Source organism: Myotis davidii, unplaced genomic scaffold (assembly GCF_000327345.1).
Source record: "Myotis davidii unplaced genomic scaffold, ASM32734v1 scaffold174, whole genome shotgun sequence".
NCBI lineage: Eukaryota > Metazoa > Chordata > Mammalia > Chiroptera > Vespertilionidae > Myotis > Myotis davidii.
In genome coordinates this window covers 1368673-1375552 of record NW_006289087.1, presented here as the reverse complement: position 1 = coordinate 1375552, position 6880 = coordinate 1368673, and positions in this window count along the sequence as shown.

Below are 6880 nucleotides of genomic sequence, written 5' to 3'. Positions count from 1 at the left end.
AGAGGGGCAGGCAGGAGGCAGCCGATCGATGATTCTCTCTCATCATGGATGTTTCTATCTCTCTCTCCCTCTTCCTTCCTCTCTGAAATCAATACAAATATATTTTTTTTAAATGAGAGAGTGTCAGGCGGGCCATGCATTTGCTGTCTGAGGCCTGGCTGAGCTGGCGCGGGAAGGACCCCGTGCGAGCCTCCTGAGGCAATGTGGGGTCATTGTTCACCGCCAGGAAATGACAGCGCAGTATTGATGTGGCAACCCATGACAGGGGCTCCGTGGAGCCCACATGTCACGCTGGTCTGCAAGGACAGGAAGCAGAGCTCTGCACGCTGGTCATTTCCATCAACGACAGCAAAGCTTCCCGACGAGTGAGTACAGGCTGTCTCCGTGTGTGACAAGCACGGTGCCCATCTGTGCTCTCAGCCATGTTGGTGCTCCCAGGAAGATGTTAATGTCGCCTTTATGACAAAAGACGACAGCGAGGGAGGACTTCTCCCGGGCCACCAAAACGGCTATCCACTCCCAAACCGGCCAGTGTCACCCCCTAGGGGGCTCCAGCCCGAGGAACAAGGAGGTCGGCCCCTCAGATGGAAAAACAGCTTCAGGATGAGAGCTGTGTAGTCCACACTGGGTGGTGGACAGCGTGGGAGGTGGAGCCTACAAGGACGGAGAGGTTTGGCTGCACAGCTCCACCCTCCTTCCTTTATTGGACAAAAGAAAATAAGACACGTCAAGGATGAGGTGGAGTTGAGACGGAGAAGAGGTTTGTGTGTAGCACAGACGCTAGGAGGAAGCCTGAAAGGGGAGGAGATAGGGGCAGAGATAAAATGCGGGGCCCACCGTCGATGCTGAACATAGAAGCCCACCTCTTTGTCGCCGTATCAGCAAGAAGCAAGGATCTTCACTCAGCGTGGACTTCCATCAAGCAATGCCTTCGCTTCTGATCGTCCGGTCAGCCCTCCTTGGCATGATCACGACAACACGGGGTTCCAGAGGTGTCCTGGTTATTGTCATTCCTACAACCACCATGAGATGATGTCGTCACGTCGAAAACTTTTCATTTCTGTCTTGCCCTTCCCTGCATCAGAGCAGTACAACAAACCAGGCAGAGCACCTGCCTGCCAGAAATGTAGGACCTCAGTGCTGGAACTTTCTTCAACATGGAAATTTGATTTCTCTCCCTGGTCAATAGAAATCCATAATCCTTCATGAATTCTGCATAGCCAAGCCTTCCGAAGGGGGGCTTTCTTGCTGGAGAAGGGATAGGTCTTTTTTTTTTTCTTCTTTAATTTGTTGATATTAAAATCTGTCTACTGTGTTAGTTAGGGTTTTCCAGAGGAAACAGAGCCAACAGTTTATATACAGGGTGGGGCAAAAGTAGGTTTACAGTTGTCAGTACACAAAACATTGCTTATTCTGGCATTATGATTTATTAATGTTATTTTCCATATGAACAACTGTAAACCTACTTTTGTCCCACCCTGTATATATTGTATTATATATTATCCTATACTAGAGGCCTGGTGCATGAAATTTGTGCACAGGTAGGGTCCCTAGGCCTGGCTGGAGATCAGGACTGATCTGTGGAGTGACTGACAGGGCGGTCAGGGGGCCCCCACTGGCACCCACCATGGTCGGCCTGGAGACTGGGCTGGGGGCAGCTTCTGCATTGAGCATCTGCCCCCGGTGGTCAGTGCGTGTCATAGTGACTGGTCGTTCCACTGTTTGGCCTATTTGCATACTAGGCTTTTATTATATAGGATAATAGAAGGGTAATATGCAAATTAACCAAATGACAGAACAACCAGTCACTGTGACACGCACTGACCACCAGGGGGCAGATGCTCAATGCAGGAGCTTCCCCCTGGTGGTCAGTGTGCTCCCACAGGGGGCGCACCCCTCAGCCACAAGCCCGGCTGATGGCTGGCAAGCCCAGCGGTGGTGGAGGGAGCCTCTCCCGCCTCCGCAGCAGCACTAAGGATGTCTGACTGATCGTGGGGGAGTGGGCCTAAGCCATCAGTCAGACATCCCCCAAGGGCTTCTGGACTGCTAAAGGGCACAGGCCGGGCTGAGGGGACCCTCCCCCCCGCCCCAGTGCACGAATGTAGTGCACCAGGCCTCTAGTATTTATTATATATATGGAAAAAGAGAGAGAGATTTATTATAAGGAATTGGCTCACTCCTCACACGATTATGGAGTCTGACAAGTCCCAAGATCTGCAGGGTGAGTTGCAAGCTACAGATCCAGGAAAGAGGATGAGCAGTTCTAGTCTGGAAGCCGGCGAGCTCAAGAGTTAGGAGTTCTCCCTTCCTGGGAGGAGGTCAGCCTTTTTGTTCGATGCAGGTCTTCAACGGATTGGCTGAGGCCCACCCACACTAGGGAGGGCGATCTGCTTTATGGGGTCTACCAACTCAAGTGCTGACCTCATCCAGAAACACAGGAGCAACCAGAATAACATTTGATCAAATATCTGGGCACCTCCTGGCCCCATCAAGTTGACACATAAAGTTAACCGTCACATCCACTAACCAAGGTTATCTTTGATAAAGAAATAACCTTCACTATTTTATTTCATTTCACTTTTACAACCAAAGAGGAAACATTATTTGGTGAATAGAGAGAGACTGAATACCAGGAAACTCACGTGGCCGCTTTAGGCACGTGCCTCTGAATGGCTGAAGAGCGACACCCCAACTGTTGCTAGAGTTTAGCTTTTCACGACACGGTGTGGTCCCCGTTCGTAACTGTAAAAAAGTTGTTGGAGTGAAAGGTTTGTGCCTCCTCAGTTAAAATGTCAGAAGTCACTGGGCACCTGAATTAGGACTCTGGTCTGAAGAAGTTAACTAACTTTAACACCTCCATTGTCTAGCTAACTCACCTACCTCGAACACATCATTTTTTTCGCCCACCTGAGGATACGCATGCCCCAAAGTCTCTACACAGCTAACATTCATGCATTTTTTTTCTCATAGAACCCTAGGCTCTTCTTCTTCTTCTTTAAATTATTCTAACACGTCTGCTTAACAGCCTACAGAAAATTGGTCAATTAATCTGAAGTAAATCCTATATAATAAAAGGGTAATACGCAAATTGACTGAACGGCGGGACAACCAGTCGCTATAACGCACACTGAACACCAGGGGGCAGACGCTCGATGCAGGAGCTGCCCCCTGGGGGTCAGTGCACTCCCACAGGGGGAGCGCTACTCAGCCAGAAGCCCTGAGCTGGGCTCACAGCTGGCGAGTGCAGCGGCAGTGGCAGAAGCAGGCCAGGCTGAGGGACGCCCCTCCCCACCCAGGTGCATGAATTTCGTGCACCGGACCTCTAGTCATTGAATAATAGGAAGTGGAGAGAGATACAAGAAGAATGGAGAGCAACAGGGGCTGCAAGGGGCTGGCGTGGGGACAGGAGTGAGAAGTGATAGCTGTGGCCAGAGCGACGCTATAAAAAGACAAAACCACCCAAACACCGCCGTTGGGGAAGACTCTGTGCTGGGCCAAACACACCGCAGTAGACCCAAACGCCAGTCCTACAGCGCAGCGGCATGAGAGCACTGGTGAAGAGACTGGGAACCCCCAGTCCTGCAGGCCAGGCTCCGGTTCAGTGCACCCCAGTTAAGATAACAAGGCAGGATGATACACAGGTTAGGAAATGTCCCCCAAGAAGGGTAGAAATCTGAACATTCGTGAATATACGGGGTGAACCCTAACAATGATGAGAACTCAGCTGTTCTGAACAGCAGGGTCCCTGAGAACTCCAGGTAGTTAGTCTCAGCTGGCTAGGCTCTCCCCGGGTAACTTTGGTTTTTTTTTGTCTTTTTTGTTTGTTTGTTTTTTACTTTTGTATTTTTCAAAATATATTTTTATTGATTTCAGAAAGGAACAGAGAGGGAGAGAGAGATAGAAACATGAGTGATGAGAGCGAATCATGGATCGGCTGCCTCCTGCACGCCCCCTACTGGGCCAGTGCCCTTGACCAGGAATCGAACCGGGGGCCCTTCAGTCCGCAGGCCAACGCTCTATCCACTGAGCAACACCAGCCAGGGCTACTTTTCTACTTTAATGTATTTCAGATGGAGGGCAAGACAAACTGCCCTGTGTGCAAACAAACAATTTCCTCCTTGTTGCTGTAATGTGATATTATTTCAACACATGACTTCTCCTTTGGTGACCCAGGGCCTTGAGAGACAAGACAGTCTTTGCCGCTCTGGATAAGAAGATAAGGATGGAAATGACACAAAAATTCTCTCATTTTCCACGAGTTAGAGGAGGGCTTTCCTTGGACTATTGACTAAGAATTTACAATCCACGGGGATGGGCTATAGGAAGGATCCATGAGGATCCGAATGCATATGTATCCTGTAATCATTGTCAGAATCCTCTGGGCATTGGTAGAAGGAGAGGAGTAGTTCACATTTTGTGCTGCTCTTAGGAGGTGCAGAAAATTCACAGATAGTCTCAAGATGATATCAATATTCCATCAGAACAGTGTTCCCCAAAGTGTGCTTCATGAAGTGCTCCGTCACCACAATGAGATATTATAAGGAGACTAGAGGCCCGATGCATGAAATTCGTGCAAGCGGCTTGGCCCTCGCAGCCCTGGCTTCGTCCAGAAGGTCTTCTGGAAGGATGTCCGGAAGGTCGTTCCGCTGTCCAGTCTAATTAGCATATTATGCTGTTATTATTATTATAGATCATTTCCAAATGAATTTGGCAACACTCCCATACATATGCCCCCTTTTAGAGAGTCACAAAGTTCATTAACATGATAAAAAAAAAAAGCCCTGAGAAATTCTATCTTTATTAAATCCAATCTTTCATAAACCTTTTTGGCTATGGAACTTCTTTTCGAGTTACACCAATTGCAAGCCAAGCGTGCTCTAGGACTAGTGTTCAAAAATGGAGCCTGCAACCTGGGCATGTGCCCTCAAAAAGGCTGAGGTTCGCTATGGGATTTCCGAATAAAATCCAGAAGGTTCAGCCTGCAATTCTTGAGGGGCTTCTGGAGCTCAATTCATTTTAATTCATAAAAACAAACACTTTTTTCCCCCGCATGCCATCAAAATCCACTTTACCGTATATATATTTTTCTTTTCTTTTTTTTGTTAATCCTCACCTGAGGCTATCTGTCCATTGATTTTTAGGGAGAATAGAAGAGAGAGGGAGAGACAGAGAGAATACCCTGCCCAGGCCTGACGCCTCTGCCGGAGGCCTCAGGCCTGGTCAAGGGGCCAATCCGGTGATTGGTGATTGGAGGGTGATGAGGGTCAACTAACACAAAGGAATTTACTGTGTCAAGACAGGTCTCTGTGTCATCATAGCTCATACTGCGGAGTGAGAGACCTGCAGTGAGAGTGGGTGGCTCCATTTAATTTAACAACTCTATTTCTTACTTCCTACGTGCCGGAAAAGAGAGCTGAGACTGGGCAGAGATAAAACCAAGATCAAAAGGGTAACAGCCTATTCTCCAGATACTTTAACACCATCATAAGTCAAAATCATTCTTTTTTAAAAAAAATAAAATTGATTTCGGAGAAGACGGGAGAGAGAGAGAAACTCAATGACGAGAGAGCATCATCGATCGGCTGCCTCCTGCACTCCCCACACTGGGGATGGAGCCTGCATTGCAATCTGGACATGTGTCCTGACCAGGGATGAAACCGTGTCCTCCTGGTTCCTAGGTCGACGCTCAACCACTGAGCCACACTGGCCGGGCTCTGCTGTGTCTATCTTCAATGTACTTCTTGCCAGGTCCCTTCTCTTTGCCTTTCCCCGTGTACATCTGGGCTCCATGCGCAGCCTGACGAGGTCTGTTATGAATTCATAATGATACCCTGCTATTATCTGCATGAATCTGGAACAGGCTTGCGTGTTGGCGTCATCGGTCTGTGTAAATAGAAGAAACCCAACGAGAAGGGCGGGATGCTGTTATAATATTCATGAAGCACAGATGTGGATAGAGGCATTAGGCCTGCACTGTCATCCCCAGTTACATCCCTTTGTGTGATTCTCACACGATTGGACACGGGCCTTGTTTGCGCGTGGAAATGGCTGTTTGTTGTCCAGGAGACAGGATGGTCTATGTTACAATTCAGATGCTGTCTAGGACAGGGATGGCGAACCTCTGACACGCGTGTCAGAGGTGACAGGCGAACTCATTTTCTCGGTTGATTTTTCTTTGTTCAATGGCATTTACATCTATAAAATAAATATAAAAAATATAAGTCTTTGTTTTACTATGGTGGCAAAGATAAAAAAATTTCTAGATGTGACACGGCACCAGAGTGAAGTTAGGGTTTTTCAAAATGCCGACACGCCGAGCTCAAAAGGTTCGCCATCACTGGTCTAGGACGTATTTTAGGGGAAGAGCAGCTTCCTGGAATCACCCTGATCTTGTCTTTGAAATTTCAACACTCACCAGACGTACGGCAGAAAGATGCAATCCCTCCGTCAGATATTTTGAGCCATTCCACCTCCGCTGGCTTAGTTCTTGCAGCCCGCGGGCATAGTTCTGCTTCACACACCTGAAACCTAAAAACCCTCCTCAATCCTGTGTCCTTCAGACACTCCCTCTCCAGATCCCCATCACCCCGCCCTCCGGGATGTCCCTTGAGAGAGAGAGAATCATCAATTGGCTGCCTCCTGCACGCCCCCTACTGGGAATCGAGCCCACAACCCAGGCATGTGCCCTGACCGGGAATCAAACAGTGACCGCCTGGTTCAAAGGTCAATGCTCAACCACTGAGCCACACCAGCTAGGCAAATCTTTTTTTTTTTTAATTAAAGTTCTTGGGGTAACTGGTTAATAACATTCCATAAATTTCAGTTATACAATGCCAAACTACAACATCTGTATACTCCGTTGTGTGCTTACCACGCAAAG